Source organism: Bombus vosnesenskii, unplaced genomic scaffold (assembly GCF_011952255.1).
Source record: "Bombus vosnesenskii isolate JDL3184/JDL3185 unplaced genomic scaffold, Bvos_JDL3184-5_v1.1 scf7180000013265, whole genome shotgun sequence".
In the NCBI taxonomy this organism is placed as follows: Eukaryota; Metazoa; Arthropoda; class Insecta; order Hymenoptera; family Apidae; genus Bombus; species Bombus vosnesenskii.
Window position 1 is genome coordinate 2260516 of NW_022882925.1, and position 16460 is coordinate 2276975.

A 16460-nucleotide genomic window follows, 5' to 3' on the forward strand; every position below is an offset into this window, starting at 1 on the left:
TTTCACTCCCATCGTGTATTATCCCTGCAGTTGAAGACTGTCTCGAGGATTCCTTCGCGTAGATTTCGCCTCTTTCGTAAGAAGATTACCGATTTCATTATTCTTCTTATTCTGAAAAGTAGCGAAGACGATAGTTAGATAAAATATATCGACGCAACGCGATGTGCCTGCGCTCGCAGCCTCCTCCAGGAGACGCCGAGCCGTTAGACGTCAATGCGGCAAACGGCCATACGTTCGTAATATAAATAAGGGGGTGTCCGGACGCGAAGAAATGTGAGCATCTTATTGGCAATAACACCGCGAACGTATTTCCAAACGTCGAGGGTTGAGCGTGGGAATCGAAGAAGAAGGGATTAACAGGCCCGAAGTCACGAACACGCGTTACAATGCCGTGATTTCCGGGGACGAAACCTACTTCCAGTTTAACACGATTGCGCAAAATCAATTACCACGAGCTCCCATAATATACGAGCAAAGTTCCCGGGCCAAAAGTGTTCTCCCACTCGGCGTCTACCACCGAACTTGTCTCTCACCCTCTATTCTACAATTCTGCCCCCCCCTCCCACCTATTTGCCGCTTTAACTCGCGAAATTATAGCGGTTCGGCTGCGAATTCGGGCCGCGTTCAAGCCCGCCACGAAACAACCCTGGAAATGGCTGTCGTGTAAATGTGCGCGAATAATCTGTAACTTCAGCCAGTGTGTGTCTCCCTTTCATCCCTCTCTGTCTTCTCCCATCCCCCCCCCCCCTCCCTCTCTCCTGTTATCGTTGAACGCCACAGTCGCCATTTCCACGTACGAGGACGGTCTCTTTATCAGGCCGCCGATTGCACGTGAAAGCATCGGCCAAAGTCGCTTCCTGTTCACAGACGGGGATATACGTCGCCGTTGAAAGACCTTTAGACCGGTCGTGTTTCCTTTCAAGTTTCCTCTTTTAATTTTCAACAGTGCTCTTGGGTAGTTCTCTCTTAAATCCAACGGTGTTCTTGATAAAAGATTGCCGACACTCTAATCTCGCGCTAGTAATACGATCGAAAGGATTGTCACGATTTCGGGAAATACGTAGTGGCATGTAAAAGGATAAAGGAGAGGTATGCAGTTTATAACGTATCTCGTTGGATACCGATATCTCGATTGTTTTCTCAGATACGGGGGATTTTAACGTTCGCAACGTGAGCGTTGATGAATGGCAGCCGGATTCCCAGAAATATGACGACCTACATTTTTTCCTGCAAATGCGTACGCGCAGTAGCGATAGCAGAAAAAAATTCCAGCTGACTCAGCGTCTGGCACTGACCACGGTGCAGACGACCAGCTCGGGGTCAGTTTAATACAGTCTGTGGTTGAGAGATCGAGTCGCTAATAGAGACAAAGGGAACGTTAAAAGTGAAGCTTTTTAAGCGTTAAAAGTCACTTAATGGGAGAATAATTCGGGGAAAATTTCTCGCCTCATTGAACCTCGATCAATTGATACTTTCGACGATCCTCTAACAAAACTAATTCACGGTCCTGTTAAAATACCAGAGCACTCTTCCGGAAGGGGAATCCGAAGGAAAGTCACGTTCCCATGGAATATTCTAGCATGTCGTTCGAGACGATTTCGTGTACCATTAGGATAGCCAAGATTCTTACATGACGTTATACGGAAACTGAAACGATCGGTAGCTCGTCCCAAACGAGGTGTATAACCAAACCGACACCCTCGATTCCAGCACGAAGTAGTTTAACGAGAACCAACCTCCGTTTAATTAATCCGAGAAATTGGATTAACGGCACCGCCGGCACGGCCACTTTGGTCGATGTCGGCTGGAACACGGCAGAACTGCCACCGGTTATCGGAAAAATAATAAAAATCTTCCTTTCTCGAACGATGAGGGTTGCCTCGTGACGCAACCACCACTTCCTCGACACTTTCTGTTCCCATAACCGCATATAGAACGTAGCCATCGTATACGATATCGTTCAAAAGTGTTTGCTTATTCCATACGTACGAGCACTTGTTTATTTCATTTTTCGCAAGATCCGTTTTAATTGCCTGTACGATTAATAATAAAGCAAACTGCGCTACTATACTGCAATAATGTAATAAACGAGGCTATCGCGATTATATTGTTAAAGTTGGAAGCAAATTTGAAAGTGTTAATAGTACTTAGAAGATATTTAACGCGGAGATTATAAAATTATTTACATAATTAATGGAAGGGCTGAAAATTCTAATGGCATAAGTAAGTTTACTGCTGTTTTCCTCGAAACAGTGTTCTGAATTTATCGTTATAAGAAATTCATTATATCTTTTTTGAGTCACGGAAACGTATTAACGCGGGACATGAAGTTATAACATAATTAATTATGAAACTAGAGGGAGATATTCTTAAGGATTGCAATAAATCGAAATTCTCCAAATTTTGATTTATGTATTAGCCTTGATGAAGCACTATATTTTAATTAACTGTATCGTCTTTATCTCTGAATATTTAGAATTACTATTTGTGCAGCGCGTAATACATAATGACATATATCATTGGCATGCCTTTTAATACGTAGTTTAGCTTTATAGTTTGATGATTGCATAGTAAATGTAGCTTCAAATTATTATTAATCTATCATTAATTTGTACAATTCGACGAAATTCACATAATCAAAATCGACACAGTGCTCGGACAATTAACATCCATGTGGTTCACGCTTATGAACGGTAGCGTACATTCGAAGGATCCTCGTATGTTTCGTTAGAGAGGATTTTTCCTCGATGCATCGACAGCTCTCGCAGGATTATGGAAGGTTGAAAAGAGAGAGAGAAAGAGAGAGAGAGACAAGAAATCGATTCTCTCAGAAAAATAATCTTCGCGAAGAATAGATGCCCGCTGTTCTTCTGACCGATTTTCTTCTTTCACGAGCTTCCCGGTGATCCGTAATTTTCGAACGGCGTATTCGCCGGATGGGAGCTCGGTTTATTCGACCAGAACTGATCGGTAATTTCGTAGCGGCAGTTTATCGCGTTGCTTTACGAAATACCATTCAACGATATTTCATTGTGTTCTCTCAAAAGCTGGCGTGGAAAAATTTATGTCAACTGGCCCCAGGAATTCAGTACGGTTAACTTAAATAATCCTATCGTATTTCCCAATCCAATAATCGCTACAAAGTTAAACACTTTGTTCGTCAAACAAATGGGACATTTTTTCAAATTTCTGACTCGAGTTTCCCGCTGACCTACAATTTTCCAACTATTCGGACGCATTCGTACAATAGCGTAGAAGCTCATCAAACAACGATTCAATCTTCAGTAATGAGTAATTTCCTCGAATCCCTTTACGAAATACCATTCAACGATATTTCATTTGTGCTCTTTCAAAGGACAGAGATAGAGAGAGAGAGAGAGAGAGATGAAAAATTCCGTCAGCTATCCGCGAATTTCGTAGGTTAAGTACTCGACTAAGTATTCCAATATTAGTAGTAGCGCAAGTTAAACGCTTTACCCATCAAATTAACAGTAAATTCCTTCGAAAGTGATTTATACCCTGGGACGACTATCGCCTGGGTGCTAACAGCAGGGAGGGAAACTGTTCGACCCCTTTCATTCCTTGAAGCGATGACAAAAAGGTGACCGTCCGATGTGGCAAGTCGATTATCAAGAGACTTTAACAGCGAGGGTGGCTCGATGGGATCGGGTTAAATCAAACGTATGGTAAGAAGCGAAGTCCGTGGGCAAGCGAAGCGATGGATCGATTCTCTTGTTCGTGGCCGATAATTCGACCAGGATGGGTAGCGAACCGAAGGGAGAAAGATGAGAATAGTCGGATAATTCGAAGGTAGAGGCATTATTCGGTGCATTTTATCGGTGATTCTTTTCTTTCTCTTTTTTCCCCCATTTGATGGTATTTAGAGCGGAGTTGTCTGGTGAAAAGTCTTTATTTAAACACGAGCACTCGATTCTACTTTGGCTCTTCGAGAGGAAATCGAAGCAGATACAGAGGTGCGGGACACAGGAAACAGAGAGGTACAAAGGGACCGATTACCAGGACCGTGATGCTTTTACCAAGGAAACAACCCACGGACTGTGTGTGTTCCCCTCTACAACGATTCCGCGGGTCGAGAATTCGTCCATTCGATGTTGGCGAATCAATTAGACACGTAGCAATACGATACGCGCATAAAAAAAAAAAAAACGGTACAATCCAACTGAAGAAATAACGTTCGATACAAAAGGACTGGCGTATTTCTTCTCGTTGAATTTATACTTGTCGAACCGGGGGTTGAATGCGAAACGAACCACCAGTGGCTCGACAATCCACGCAGTGGGGAGAACGGAAGTAACAATAATAACGCCGGTGAATAGAGGCAAACTCAACGGCGGAACTGCTATAAATCTATGTTTGTTAAGGTAACAGAATCTCTTCTGGTGTATCTTGCGATGCGTGAATAGAACCTGTAAAGGCGAGTGAAAAATTGTAGCAAAATGAATAATAGAGCGGGAAACATGATTTATATGGAGGCAGGCGTAAACGTTCGCAATTAAAGCCTTAAAAATTTACCGAGTGTTGTTGAAATGAGAAAGAGTAGGGAAATGGACGGTTGTTTTGAAGAGGTTGCGGTATTTTCAGCGCTTGGTTATTGTTACGCACAGTCTTCCGTCCCAATTTTATGTCGAATATGCACAAAATTGAGGTATATATATATATATATATATATATTGGTGGAGCAGGGTTAATAAAATATTTCTTCCATGACAAAAAACTGAATAGCTGAAAAGTTTGTAAAGTCTATTTGAAAGAATTTATTGCTAAGAGAACAAATTCTTCAGAGAAACGACGAATTATATTCAGTTGAAATGATATATTATTTAAATGTATAAAAAGAAGAAAATAAAGATGCATATATTATCCAAAGGTAGGATAATCGTAAAGATACAATATATTCAAATTTTTCCTGCATTTCGAACGTCCCGAACAACCCAACAATGAATATCACAATAGAAAAGGAATTGTAAAAATTGAGACTGAGAAAAGGAGAAAAATGTACGGAGTCTGTGCAAAAAAGTTTCATTTCCTGTCCCGTATTCAGTTTCACTGTAGTGTATGCCGATGATGGGAATTGATTAAACGAACGTCGAATCGGCTTGCAGAACGCGAAAAAGATCATTTAAGAGGAAGCTATGCAGGGAATAGTCGGAGCGGAGGCTGATACGATTGAAGTTCACGACGTGCCTCCTCCACTCTCGATCGCGGCAGAAATACTGTTTTCTTCCCTTTATCAGCGTGAAAAGGTGAAAACGCCGACGTGGGAAAGCGTCAGAAAGTTTAACGATACAGAAAGCTACGCGATCAAGAACAGATATAGGTACTTTTATCATTGTTGGAAAAGCGTGGTAAGCATTTCTCATTTCTAGGATCTCGCAGACAAGGGAGAACCGCGAATGGTCTGGCTCCAATTTCGACAAAGCTTTGCAACCCTCAAGTACAGCCAAAAATAGTAGATACATTTTTTTTTTTTTTTTTTTTAGCTGCTGTAACTCAAATTTAAGAGGTGAAATCGCACTCTAAAGTTCCGCCCCTTAAGAGCTAACTCGGGAACAGTCACAAATAGAAACACATTTTTTTGACCAAAATTGGATGCTTTTTAACTCGTCTCCACCCAGACTTTCAGTCAAACTTTTATGGTTAAAGTCCGAGTGGCTGTTTGGGTGAAAGTGTTAAAATCTTTTTCCATCTGTAACTGTTTCCGAGTCAGATCTTAAGAGGTCGAGCTCTCGAAGGTAATTCAACTCTTGAACTTGAGTTACAGCAGCTAAAAAAAGAAAATACGTACTTAGCATCTTTTGTTGTTTTTTAATTCTACAAAGTTTCATTCAATATGGGGCCGGACCATTCGTGACAGTTTCTTGTGTGTCAGCCATTCTTACTTAAATATGCAAAGTTTGCGATTCGAACGAGAGCTTTCCCGCTTTCTTTCTACTCGTTATTTGAAAAACGTGGTTCTTATCCGTGAAACGTGTTCAACCCTTACGATCGCGCGATTCTGAAACTCTCGCACCTTCGTCTTAATCACGTGGATGATTAAATTCTCCGTTCTATTAACTGCGTCTCGTATGTGAACTTTAGAGTCGTCTTCGTGCTGCGAGCGTGGGATCAGTCTTTTCAGTAATATTTTTCAGTGGAATTTGATTGCATTTATCTGATAGAGTTAAGTTTCGCCAGGGGTTCAATTGATTTCGAGACCTAACGGAAGGTGATAAGTGTCGACGAAAGGATGGCCAGAGAATAGGTTAATCGTGGATTCCATCGAAATCGTTGGCTCGCTATAGATACGTATTTTTTTTTAATTTTTATTCCAACGAAAAGCTGATGCCAACAGGCTGAAGCGAAACAAATACTCGACCGCGGTTCCGAGTACGAATAGAAGAATAGCTGGTATTTTTCGATCGAGTATTCCTCCCAAATTCGCGAGAGAATAAGACTGAATGTAAAATACGGAATTGGTCTCGTACCGAGTAAAAATAGCGAAAGTTCGGCAGACGATAATTTAAATGGAGGAACGAAAATGCGAGAAAGAAAAGAATCATTGAAAAGAAATTCGATGGGATTCGAGTCCAAAGTAATACTTCGATTCGTTTCATTTCGATGGGAAGGGTGACTGAGAAGGAGAAAGAGCGAGGAGGAGGCTAGGAGGAGGCATACGTTCTACCCTTATTTTTTCCCCTTATCCTCGCGAACGTCTCTGACTACTGACGGGTTCTTTCGACCCCAGTCATTAAAAAAAAAAAAAAAAAAGGAAAAAATGTGGGAGGGACAGAAAGAGTGTAGGGTACGAAAGGAAGAAACGAAGGGATGGAAGATAGGTCAATTGCAGGCTCGACAAACGGCAAGGAAATGATGCACCATCTGCGGAACGAGCACGGACGACCAGTGCATTCGTATCTTGGATTCCTTTTAATTACTGCCACGCCAGATATTTGTATTTCTCGGAACGTTCCTCTTTGTTTGTGCGTGTAAGAACGAGGCTCCGAAGGAGGGTTCGAACAATGAGAAATCGCGACGAGGATAAACCTCGGGGAAAAATTGCAAGCAGCGGAGGAGCTTTTTCCTTTTGAATTTCGTTCGCGCCAACGCTCGATGTACCGTTCTCCAAGCGTTCGATCGCGAAACCTACAATTTCTCGTTTCTTTCGCTCTGAATCTCATTTAAAACTCCGCCTCACGGTGGAAACGTATATCAAGTTGTGCTCGCTCCAACTTCCTCTGTTTTTTTTACTCCATCTCTTTTTCGGCCTGCCCCCTTTCTCTCCGCGTCTCCGCCCTCGGCTTGGGAACGAACGTTAGACTCGACGGAACTAATTACCGGCACGTCTCACACGAAGCTGCGAAGTCAATTTCAGCTTACACGTAACGTTTACTTTTATCGAACGCGCCGGGCGCGCGCGGCTTAGGAATTTTTTTTTTTTACAGAGAAATGAAACAGCAGCAGGCAAACCGGGCTGCGTTGGTTATCCGCGCGAAAACTTAATCGACTTTGACTACTGGCCTGGGTACCGTGCGCTCTTAAATGCGAAAGCTATAAAGGCTGTTTCAACGGATAGGTTTTCATACAACGTTGGACTCGCGATCGTTCCCGCCCCTCTATAAATTATAAAAATTCGAGCTTCGCGCGCACTTCGAAGTAGAATGATAACCTACATGGTCAGACGCGGCCGGTCGAACCGCTTCGTCGGTGACTCTTCAGAATTCCCCGTTATTTCCCTTGCCATCGAATTATTAAACATGTTGTTTGAATAAATTTCCCTTCGCAAACTGTCGTAGACATAAGAGCAAGTTTGAATGTAAACATATTACATTTCTGCCTAGTATCTCACGTTGAAAAAACATTCCTTGGTTTGGATAGACGAATTTTACGAGTATATAGGACAGGGTCCCAGGGCGATCAAAAATTTCACGTTCCATTAAAAGGGCAAGAAATTCATGGGCTATGCGAGTAACGGTTACCGTTAAATAAAATATGTTCCCTGGCCTGATACGAGGGGGTTCGGCCTGGCATCAAGTGGTTCGACCTGTCACGGAATACATCTTCACCGCGTAGGCCTCTCAAGAGGAAAGTAGGATGGTTTCTCGGGAAAGGTCCTTTCTGCTGAAAACGCGAAAACTTTTCCGGGATAGGTTGTCCGTGCGCGGAAGCATCTGGAACGCAGATTTATTTCTCATACGAGGGATGATATACAGAGCGAACCGCGCCAGTGTCACCAAATTTCGTTCGTTGCCGGTGTTTGCGAAATATTCGTTCGAATGAAAGTTTCGCTATTTTTCAAAGAAATAATCCACGAAGATCTCGATTCTTTCCAGCTTTATCCGCCGTAGGAGAATTTTTATCGTATTCCTTAATGGAACTCGAGCAACTTTTCCAACATAACTTTCGATAAATACGTTTGTATTGTGCGACATTCTGTGAGATTGTGACTTGGCAGATAGACTTTCACGATAAGTAATTTTGATAAAAGCAGTTACAGAATTTCCTATTTGATTTATGATATGTGTTCCGCTAATGTAAAAAAGTTTCGGGATTTTGCAGGAAAATACACTTGGAAACGTTACCGCGGCAGTCTGTACGCATTCTGTGAAACAAAACTTTCGGGCTAAAGCCGCAAACGTGAGTTACGTCCCGGAATCCTCCGCAGGCCGCGTTTCTACGGATCTCGCGAAAAGTAATGAAACTTTTTACGCGCTTATAAGCTTCTTATGAATGTTTTACTATCTGCACCAACACCTAAGATTGTTCACTCTTCTAAACACATCTCTGTTGGTAAGAAATCTTAATAGTTGTAACGATCTTTGATACATAAAAGATAGACAACGTATTTTGTATTGGAAACGTATCTTTTATTGTTGATACCTTTAGTGCGCAAAAATCGATTGCATCGAGAATTTAATTTATAAACTTTCTTCAAAGAGTTTGCGTCCGAGTTCCCCACGTAATATATTTTACTTCGTCATCCGTGTTGAAATGATTCCCATATCTCTCTTCATCCGAACGAACATGAAAATCGCGTGGTAATAAATCCCACAAAAATCTACGTAACGGAATTTGCCCACAAAAATCGTATAACAGCATGTATCTAGAACCTGTCATACGATGCTCTATGTTGAACATGTTGCAACATATGATTGATGCAATCGACTTTACGTTCACTACCGAACAATACGAGTACATCTATACAGCAACTCCAGCACCAGTTATAACTGTTGGAACACCTACTCATCGCATTCATTGCAGAACTCAAACAAGTTTTACTTTTACATTACTTTGATATTTTACGTTACAAGATGAGAATCTTCTCTTCATGGTGAGAATGAAATAACAGATTTACGATAAAGTAAACGAAAAGGACTTAATTTAATTTGTGCTAAATATCAATAAGTATTCCAATACTTGCGAGTTTTAGGATAGAAGTCATTTAGTGTTCGGCCTATTACATCTATATACTTACCTGTGGCAATTAGCTATTTCTTTCAGAAGAAAAGTTAGAGATAGGCTATCAGCCGATCTACGTATATCCAGGCAAGATTACATAGGCAAAAAATCCTGTTACCACTAAATCCTTGCTGTAGCCACTTCCATAAGAACCACCCATCTCTGACTCTCTAATCCTCAGGTATAATATAACGTCCGCCGAAAATAGAACGCGGGAGGGTAATTTTAATAATAGCCAAGGCTAGAGAGACAAAGTGTCTTCGTCGTTTTAATCTCCGCAAGAAACGACTGCTAATACCGTGGCCCTGTTTGATCGCGTGGGACGTACTCTCGTATTCCTTGTTTTAACACCGCAGCCGCGAGCCTTCCCTCTGACCGCGAGCAAATATGTATAGGCCCGCGGAGGTGCATATATGTAGGTATACGCGTGCTCCTGCGCGAGATAACACAAACGCAGAGAGAAACAGAAGGAGAGAGGGAGAGAGTGAGAGGAGACCAGCGGCGATGTGCACAAGGACGATCTACCTCGAGCCTCGCCGAAATCGTAGGCGGGTTTACGAAAGTAGGCTGGGAGGCTTAAACGTGGCTCAGGCAACTGTAGCAACCGCTGGAATCGTGTGTGGCTTCGTGGAAAGTAGGATGTGAAGGTTTAACGCGGCGCGACGGGGTTGCGGAAACACACAGAAGAGAGGGTTGCTTGATGCTTTAGGGGGGAAGCTGAAAGGGGGTAATCCGGCCCACGGACCGGCGGGGGAGTTTTCTAATTTGAATGTTTGATGTCGGATCGCCTTTTGTTTCCCGCCTGGGCCACGGCGGCAGCGAGAAGAAATAAGAGCAGTTACATCTCCTGTTCCCCTCCTTTCCCACCGCAGCCTACCACCCCCTCTCCAACCCGTGGCTTTCCTTTCTACCTTATCCATTGTTTCCCACCTGATAGTCTCTGCTACCATTTCTGACCTCCTCCCACTACTTCGCTAGCGATGGAACGAACCGCGTCGCGAGACATTCGCTAACCTTCGAGGCAATTACGATACACGCTTGCGGGTTAATTGGTGGGCCACGATTAGCGAAGACAGTGAAGAAACATCTCGTGAAAATGGCGATGTTTATTTATAAGGTACACTGATACGTTGCGTGTTATATAAAACATTTTAACATTTAGTGGCGCTATGACGAGGCAAGAGTCCTGATTGTATTGGTAAAATTTCAAACCAATTTGATAACGCGAGAGACATTTACCGCAAGTGTACATTTAGTAAAAAATTATTTAGAAATGCTCCCGTTGAATATTTAGCCTTGTAATGACAAGGATAATTAACACTATGATTTTCGTGATATATGTACTTGTACTAAATGTCTTGTAGTTCATGCGTATATTTTCAAGTTTGTCAACTTCAAACTTCATCGACGTAATCACGATAGTTGACTATTCGAGTCTCGTTTCATAATATATTCATAAAGGGTGCCTGTAAGTATTCGAATAATTTCGCGAACAATTGTACGCATTGGAAACCTTCTTCGTTGCTGTAGCTTTGGATTTTAATTGAACGGAGGATATAGTTTCACCATATACTCTGTCCCGTCACTATCATTGGTTCTTTTACCACCACTCGACACCACCTTTCTCTCCCTTCCCTCGTGGTTTCTTAGCCGCATCTAGATTTCATTTTAGCCCCTTCCAGGCTCCGTGAGAGCTACAGGGAGCCAGTTCAACCAAAGGAGAACATTGAACGAAAATTACGACATACCGATAGTCTGGTTCCTCGCAGCGGTTTCTACTTTCGTATCTGCTTTTGCTTCTTAAGAACCGCCAGTGATCCCGAATTTCCCTGAATTTCTCGTTTAATGGATTCTCAGGGCGACGTGCATTTTTATCTTCGCGCCACGGGCCACGATAAAGCCAATTAACTTCGTGTAAATGCTAATACGGTACAACGGTCGGGGCCATTGTAACTGGATACTGTAACCATGGTCATTATGAACGCTTCTTAAAACGTCGTAAAGGTTACTTTGCGACCTCTATCTTGTCCCACGTCCTCCACTTAGCCGATCTTCACCCTCTCTCTCTCTCTCTCTCTCTCTCTTCCGTTGGATTTCGTTTCGCACGTACGAGCTCTCGCGTAAAATCCGCGACACGTAGTCCGCGAGTAGCGGACGAGCCCGTAGTCCTTCTTCTCTCCGCCATTTAAATGCTAATGTCAACTTGTTCGAGCGCTTACGAGTTCGCGAACGCGTACGACTAAGTTAAAGCAATCGAAAAATTTGTCTCGACGATGTAACGGGAACATGTTCTAACCGATCTCGCGAACGACAGCCGAGTTGCTTCGCGTATTTCTTTTTCTTAACACGATTCCGTGGAAAGGTGGGAGGGGAGGGGGCAGGGACAGGATACAACGAAGAAGTAGGAAGGCAGGTTTTTCCACGTTCGACTCGCGATTCGTCTTACAGAAATGTGCACTTTAGAACGTTGATAAAAAGCGAGTCGTATCCCGAGTCCCTCTCCTTCTATCTCTCGTCGTGTACCATTTGAAACCTACTCCTGTCGTCTTCAAACCTTTTTGCTTCTTTACTTCTGTTCGCGACACTTCTCTCCATTTCGTATCGGATCTTCTGTCTGGATTTCGATGTCGACGTCCAGAGGTACACAGCTTCGTCCCCTGGACTCTTCCATATAAATGGTAATGTTACACATCCGGCTGCTCGATGAAAAATAAAAGAAAGTGAAATCTTATCGGAGGAACAAAGCCACGAGCTATCCGCAAATTTCTAGCCACGACGGTGTCCGTAAAATAACGTAAAGGAGAAACGACTTTCTTTCGAACCTGTTCCCTCCGTTCTGACGGGAGCTGCTGCACCGTTTATATCGTATAAATAATGTAATAACATTTCGAGAACCCTGTCGAACCACAATATTAATGCGTTTCCGTCGTTGAATTGAAAGGTAGACGAATAGGTTCCTCGCCTAGGATCCACCGGGTTATCGAAGAAACTTGTCGGTCCTCTCGTACAGGTGTAAGAGGAGGTCCCTGAGTAGGATTTACTTTTATTCTCCGATATATCTTTATCTCGTACACGCTTCTCCTATCTTCCTATTCAATTCCTATTTTTCCGGAAGTTTTCCCGCCGCACTGATAAAACCCGAGTGGGTTTCGTTATCTCGATCCAACCATTGAGATTGTTTCTTTTTTCGCGAATCTTCTTGTAGAAATTGGTTTCTCCTGTGTAAAAAACATCGATCGATGTCGTAAGATATATTACTTTATTCGGGCGAACGAAAAAGAGAAAGAAAATTAAAGTGAGTCGAACGATTCACTTTAACGATCACCGTTGCATAATTGGTCTGCGCGGCTATTTGAAGGAACGACGCATCGTTGCAGGGTGCGCAGGAAGGCCGAGTTGACGGTGTGTGTTGTCGCACATTCAAACACGGCCAAGTTTGTCGGGAGACGAAAAGAATTTTCAGCCGACAAGTTTCACCAAGAAATTCTCGTTAAGCACGAACCTAGCTCCGGCTTGGGGAGAATGCGCGGCATTGGTAGGTCCAGTGCCAACCGCATGTTGGATTTCGCGCCAAATGCGGTAGCCAAGGGAATGTACACGCTCGAATGATTCCTTATCGTGGATTCAGAGAGGAGCCAAGAGGGCTGAGAGCTCGAGTGGAACGAAAATTGCGAAGAAGTAGCGCGACGGTGGCGAGGGGAGGGCCAAAAAATTCATCGAATTTCCCTGGGGGATTCGTTGAACCAGTTTGGCAAATGGGCTTCATCTCAATTTTCGGTTCGAAGAATTTCTCTCGCTTAGTGAAACGATTCTGCAAATGAAATTCACTCGGTTAAGATCGAACGGGACTTGTCGGATCCGATCGTTTCTTCCTCTATCTTTCGATTAGCCTTTGGAAACTTCTGAGTCGTACCCCGTATGATTCTGCCCCCGCCCCCTCCCTACCTGGGTTTTAAGAGAAGACCACTTTGCGGATATACAGGATGAGGAGAAATAAAGGAAAGTTCTTTAATGAAACTATCTTTCTACCAGACTAAGCGAGTGCTCTTAAGCGAGTACGTATCTAGAAGTTACAAGTTCGGTTGGCCAGTTACTCACTTGGAATATCCCAAACGCTGTGCCGAGGTGTTCATTTGTCCGTACGACCGTCGTCACGATCATTACTCTCTCCAGGCTCCCTCTTTCTCTCTTCTTCCGTTCCCTCTCCCCGAGCACGCTATATCTTTCCCTTTGTTCCTCTCCCTGTCTTTCTGTCTGTCCGCTAATCTCTTTACTCTTTTGGCCACAAACGCCGTGTACCAGCCACTTGGAAGCAGCGACAGCAAAGAACCGCGCGGGACAGCGTATCACAGCAACGGTCTATGCGTTGTACATCTTCCGCGTACACGGCACACACAAGCGCGACTGGTCGGTGCACCACAAATCGGAACCAGCAGCAGCATCCGCGCGTAAACGTTACAGACGATATTCAGACGGCTGGGCAACCGCGTTCAGTCGACCTGATTGAGAGACGAGTACCCATGACTTTCACGAATGTCGTCGTCGATCGATTCTCGACCAATGACGATCAATTTCGTGCAACTGTTTCAACGCCATGATCACTGGAATCGCGTCTTTTAAACCGACTCGGACGTAGTTCCATCTTCTTTAGACAGACGCGAATGAAATCGAGCCGAGCTGGCAATCAGTCGCTGCTGGGTCGCAGGTGATACCAAGTTTCGAAACGGATTCTCGATAATTCCGTTTGTTTATCGAATGTCCTTTATCCCTTCCAGTAGGAATTTGACGACTCGCGAATACAAAGTTTCGATTGATTGGCGTGGAATTGAACCGCAGGCGAGACGTCGGTTTCGAGCGACAAACTACGCGCACGGTGGAAAAGTGAGTGCGTCCCAAAAAGCACGGTACGGGCGCTTTTCGTTGGAAGCACACTGGTGTGCGTCCGCACAGACACGCAACCGCAAACTACGCGCCCTCGACTGGAGGCGCCTGCGGTCCAGGCTGCCACGCAGTATACTGAGCCGTGCCGGCTGCCCGGGAGAATCCGTGGGCGAACGAAGCTCCCCGAAAATTTGCGAAGATCCTCGATTCGATACGCTCTCTTCGGGGTCGTGCACGAGTCGCGAAGAGATGCTGGATTGGAAGAGACGAACCGTCAGGCGACAGTCACTGTTTCCGATACTTCGTTGGATACCACGAAAGCGGACAGACGAAAATATCTCTTTTTCTTCTCTTACCATCTAATAGCGTCGCGCGATTCCATTAAGACGATCGATCAACTTTGTCGGATTAGTCTCTTTACGACGTGGCACATCGATAGCGTGTTGCTTTTACGGTTTGGCCCCATTGTTCCCATCGTGTCTCGGTTTCTTTAGGTCCTAAAGAATTGATACTGACACGGTGTCGCGGAACGTGCTGATTCACTGCTTGCGTTTCCGTAGTTGTCTTCATTTTTCGCGTGACATTCTCGAGCGCAAACTCGCCCGTTCCATTCCATTTCATTCCGTGCTGACAGGTGTTCGCGCTGTCTCATGTGTCCAAAATAATTGTCTTCGTTTGTCACACGACATTCGTAAATATTATCCTCGTATTCTCTGTATGTCATTACAGGTGATCAAACACGGGACAGACCCCGTATTCTTGATCCTCCATGCTGCGTTTGCAAAGCCATGAGTCTCCCGTGATTTAGTCCATACTGATCTCTAGCTTTGCAGTAAGGATTTCACCGTGCCAATCTACCATCTGCATTTCCATGGCTCAGGCGAGAGCCTGAAACGTGGAAAATTAGAGAAGCCGAAGCGACAGCTGGTTACAAGATGAAATTCGGTTTGTTTCCACGTTGAATCACCGATAGAACGGTTCGTCAATGAATTATTAGACAGCGTGAAACATCACGTTGTCGGAACGCGAATATTTACGACGCATGAATATCACCGACAGCGAAGGTTTTTCTGATGCGTATGTTTAAATATACTGGAAAGTTCCCTTTTTGTTGCGCCGTCGGTGTGGAATTTATATCGGTTCGTCGTCTACGTGCGCAGCCATAAAAGATAACAAATTTCAAAATTGGATTTCATTATAGTATGGTATAACTGATACGCGACAGGTTTTCCCCGCGGACATTTTATTGACGCTAATATCTGCCCGTTGTCCGCGTTCGAATATTCAAATCCGAATTTTTAAATCGAATCAATCTTCGAACTACGATGGCGTTGTCGAGAATATTTAATGAGAAGTATATTGGATCTCACGAAGCAATTAAAAGCATCGAACATTCCTTTGCCGATCGTTGATGAAAATTACACGCTCCACATTCCTACGAATCGTATATCGAAGTAAAAAATCTACCATAACAAATAAAAAAATTCAGGAATTCAGCGTTTTTACTGCAGAGTGTATCGTGGAATTTTCTAGCGCCGGGAACGTTGCTCGCAAACGAGTTTGGAATCTAGACTCCTGTGCATGCTAATGCTTTCGAACGTTATGGTACGTGATTGAATCGCGTGACGACGGTGTAACGGCAAGCAACTACCCTATAACGCGAATCCACAGTATACACAGATCTTTGGTAACGCGGTTCTGGCATGACCCGTTTCGATTTTCCTTTCCCCATTTTCTGTCTCTAGGGTGGCTGGATGAAGCAGAACCTGCCGCCTTTATGGGGTAGCCTCGTAGAGTTAGGGTCAGTAAGTGGGACGTGGGGTATTGATCTTTTTTGTTCTTTTTCGACGTTACTTCGATCTCTCGCTGTCTTCGTCGCTGTACCACGGTCTTTTCGATGGAACTCGAATCGATCGTGAGCGGCTGCGGGGGCAGAGTTCGGTGTCGATGGCGGTCGTGGGGAGGAAATGTCGCTCGGCGGAATACAATCCAGAAATATAGATCAGCGGCGCGCTCAGTCGTATTAGCTCGGCAGTGCTGGCAGAAGGGGATCGATCGAAGAATTGAATGAAATTATTCCGCGATGAGAGCACCCTTGTCGCGTGTCTCCGATCCGCGTTCGT

The 16460-nt window shown here is 44.0% G+C and overlaps 1 protein-coding gene across 2 annotated transcripts in view; it reads right to left on the bottom strand.

The window, feature by feature from the left end:
• Window positions 1–14485, bottom strand: part of LOC117243051 — a 52425-nt gene extending 37940 nt beyond the window's left edge. The window contains exon 1 of one of the 2 annotated variants that reach the window (XM_033510212.1): window positions 13555–14484. The gene's annotated coding sequence lies outside the window, so the exon portion shown is untranslated. Of the gene's footprint in view, window positions 1–13554 lie in introns of both variants that reach the window. The other variant, XM_033510211.1, reaches the window with a different exon arrangement.
• Between the last annotated feature and the right edge of the window lie 1975 nt (window positions 14486–16460).